This window comes from Branchiostoma floridae, chromosome 12 (genome assembly GCF_000003815.2).
Source record: "Branchiostoma floridae strain S238N-H82 chromosome 12, Bfl_VNyyK, whole genome shotgun sequence".
Classification (NCBI taxonomy): Eukaryota; Metazoa; Chordata; class Leptocardii; order Amphioxiformes; family Branchiostomatidae; genus Branchiostoma; species Branchiostoma floridae.
In genome coordinates this window covers 6,990,587-6,994,499 of record NC_049990.1, presented here as the reverse complement: position 1 = coordinate 6,994,499, position 3,913 = coordinate 6,990,587, and the positions used below count along the sequence as shown (strand labels likewise).

The 3,913-nt window shown below is 42.2% G+C and overlaps 1 long non-coding RNA gene across 2 annotated transcripts in view; it reads left to right on the top strand.

The window, feature by feature from the left end:
- The window catches only part of LOC118427764, a 14,154-nt gene extending 10,503 nt beyond the window's left edge, over positions 1 to 3,651 (top strand). Inside the window, exons 2-3 of one of the 2 annotated variants that reach the window (XR_004832573.1) lie at positions 1,033 to 1,098; positions 3,509 to 3,651. This is a non-coding gene — a long non-coding RNA (uncharacterized LOC118427764). Of the gene's footprint in view, positions 1 to 1,032; positions 1,099 to 2,360; positions 2,415 to 3,508 lie in introns of those variants that run through there. The other variant, XR_004832572.1, reaches the window with a different exon arrangement.
- The last annotated feature ends 262 nt before the right edge of the window (positions 3,652 to 3,913 follow it).

Below are 3,913 nucleotides of genomic sequence, written 5' to 3'. Positions count from 1 at the left end.
TGGCAGTAAATCGTTGATTCATGCTGTACACCCAGGTAAAACTTACCGCTTTCTTACCAGAAGGCACATCGCTGTGTTTTGATATAGTTCAGGAGCAACTTGATGTTTATGGATGTTGTATACCTTCTAGATATGATCATCTAGATATCGCGATCGGAACTACGCTTAAAACCCAACCATCAATAACTACAAATGATACATACAAAAGATACATACATAAATACATGCATACATTCATAAGTATGTATACATGTATATATGGTAGTGTAGAGATTGCCATCCGACAGAATCGACGATTCTACCGGTACAGACTGCGATCGGAATCTCAGTCAACATACATACAACATGTATAGATGCATTTAAGGTGAAGGTGATGTGGATACATAGAGTGGCAGCTAAGGAAGATAAGGATTTCATCGACTATGATTGAAAACCAACATCATTATCAGCTCTGAACAGTGCGGAGAGCACGCACGTACGCCTGGCCATAGGTAATGACTCTTCCTGAGCGAACGACTATACACGTTTCTCTTCTATTCAGATCTCTATATAAAAGCGCAACGTCATGTTTGGAAACAAAATAGGTTTAGTAGGGAACACAAGAAAGTATGTACAAAAGTTCTCGATGTGATGGATGCTGATCCTATACGTAAACGTTAAATGAGTGTGGGGTGTCCCTTTAGCTTAACTGGTCGCAGCTAGCCTCACAGTTAAGCTCCTGGTTCCAGGTATTGGTAACTGGAAGACCCCAATTCAATCCTCGGAAGGGTATTTTGGTTGGGGCTACACACGTCTTTCGTAAAATGCGGGTCCGGTGTTCGAGCAGGTGCTTTGAGTTAAAGGGGAAGGACTGGCACACTCCATAAAAATATACTCTACTCCTGAATCTGCTAGGAACCTTGCTGCCCTGTGCTAGAAACTACAAGGGTCTGGATAAACGAACGAAAGGAGTATACTTACTGCCTTTCAAAATGGGGATGTTATATATGTACATATTGTAATCTTACCCTTACCATCCCTGCTTTTCAACAGGAATGAATGGAAGAATAGAACCAAATGGAGATACGCATACACCAAACGGAACGGGTAATGCCAATGGTATGTTACACTTTGTTACGCAGCATGGTCTCCCCACCAATCCCAACCTTATACTTGTTCTCATATAACATCTTCACATGTATCCCAGGGCTCAAGGTATCCTAACTTTTCCCTATTCCTTCACCATACTCAGTTGTCTACGATATCACATTCACAGCGAGACTTGTGTGTTCTAAGATGCATGGTGATAGCTGTAATGTTTAATGCATGCGCCAGTCACCCAGCTTCCTGTGTACATCCCCCATGAGACGGCTTTCTGTAGTTGCAGTTTTTCTTGCAGTTTCCGACTTGTTAAGAGGGCAATTACTCACACACGTGCACGTGTATGTTGTGTTCAACATGTCTCCTAGGCCTTGAAAGGTGAATGGGAACAAGGTAGGTAACTAGAAAGGAGACGGTGACAGGGAAAGAAAGTGTTCTACATAAAGTATCTCATAGTCTTTGATGTCAAAAATATTTGTGTGTTTTGAGACTACGACAGACAGGCGGACAGACAGGCATAGTTCGTTTTCCTAAGCAGAGCTTCGTCTGTAGTCCATCTGACAATCAGAGTGTTATCTTTAGGTAAAGTCGATTCCCGGATTGGCTGACCACTGATTAGAGGATTAGATGTTTACAGCAGTGGAAACCTCAGTCCGGTTTAGCTGAGCTTCTCCAAGGTATAGGCCGCGTAAGAATATAATATAGATCAACTTTCTCGGAAGGGCGACGTTGTGCCACTGGGAAAGGCACTTTACACGACCATCCTCACTTCACCCAGGCGTAAAAATGGGTACCTGACTTCGGACCGGTCCAGAAAAACCGGACCTGAAAAAATTGCCATGAACCGGATGTTGGACCGATTGGAAATTGAACTGATTATATAGCAAGCCATTCGCACGTTTTCGGGGTTACCGGTCTAGGCAAATAACAAGAGCGAAGCAGAGTAGACACTATAGTAATCTTTACCAACTTTTACAGTAGTTAGCCTTGTAGAATTTCTAAAACGCCAGTGGGAGTCGAATACTACACAAAACAGATTTCTTTGTAGCAAAATGGACCATTGTTTTGAGTATCGTCCATTCACAACTTTTCACATAATGAATCAGGTCTAGGTTCAGGTCAGGACCTGGACCTGATCCTCTGGACCTGAACCGGACCCGGACCTGAATTTTCTGTACCGGTTCCCACCCCTAATGATGATGATGATGATTATGAAGATGATTTCTTTAATGATTTTGTTATCGATGATTTATCCCATAATTCTGGACTTTATTGTACAGGAGAGAGGAACGGACACAATGGACATCCGACAAACGGACATTGTCCGGAGAAGGGTATGTGGAAGTCTCAGTCAAGGTTCCTCATACTAACTGTTACATATATTACTTTTTTTCTTTTACTAACCTTCTTTCTCTAACCATTCTATACGCAGGCTCTTAATTAGGTACATTACGTAATAGAATTGAAGAATTGTCATTTTGTACAGCTGGAAAAAATGCTCTTTTCTTGTTACGTTCTAACAATGACTCAAACATTTCAAAACTTTGCTATGTACATAGGAATGCTTCGTCAAATACACAAAACCCGATGTAATGTGATACTATGTTACTTTTCGACACTTTGAAGCAATTCAGTATAGTCTGGTGTAACAGTCCGTCGCAAATCGGGATTTGTGAATGTCAAAAATCTCGTATTGTACATGTTAGATATGCCCCGTATGCGTAGTCTTTCTATCACACTCTGACCACAACCTCCAAAACAATGCATGGTGTGAACCATATCTACACCTTATGCCAATTTGTAAAAACAAATGGTGCATGTGCATGACAGGCAGCTTGTCTGTATCTACGCTGGCTCCCATTGTTATATATCATGGACTAGGGCAGTGACCTTGCTCTTCGATTTAACCGATAGTGTTATATCTAACGGTTATATGTTTGGGTTCAACGTCCGGGCAAAGATGTGGCTTGAACTGGACTGGGTGTTGGTGGTGGGCGGGTGTGTGGCTTTGCTTCTTACTTCGAAGTTAGGGGTGCGGAAAGAGATACATGGAAGTGATATTTCGAATATTCAAATAAAATGTTCGGAGTGTCCTGGAATCCATCCTAGCAAGCCCCAGTTCGTTCCTCTAGCTGATCGCATCCAAACGAAGTACTTTCCGGGTTTTATAAAAAAAAAAGTTGGCAGGCACAGACGACTGTTGAAAAGATTCGTAGGCAACCTCGCCGACGAACTCTCAACCTGAGATGGCATTGCTCACGAGAGAGTCACGACTGACTTCCAACCATGGTCTAACTGGAGGAGGTCGGGAGGCCATTGTCGGCTATATATGCGTGACAGGGGCATAAAGCTGAGATGTATGGCAGCAACCAGGATGGTGTTTTTACTCCTTTAACTTTCTGTGAACTAGTCTGTTTGTTATTTTCAGCTGTTAAACAGATCCGTGGGCTATCCCCCTCCGTCAACAAGTTCCTTCACGATGTCTTCGAAACCGTCTTGGAAGACGTCCTCAAGAAGAGCACTAGCGCAGGGTCAAAGGTCATAGACTTTCTCACTCCAGAAGAGCTGAGCAAGAGGTTTCTTTATTTCTTTTACGTTTTTATCATTTATTTAGATATAAACCTTATCCTTTGCATCATTCTTCATATTAAGAAATTGAAATAAAGTTTAAATCGCGCCTACCGTTTTCACGAAAACGCTATTTTCCTTAATTTTGTTCTATCTTGCATTCTGTCGATTTGAAAACAAGGATTTTCCATAGCAGACGCTGCGTAGTCTGCACATTGCTGGAGTGAGAAGTGTTCTGTTCAGTTACAGCGTTTTGTTCAGTGCC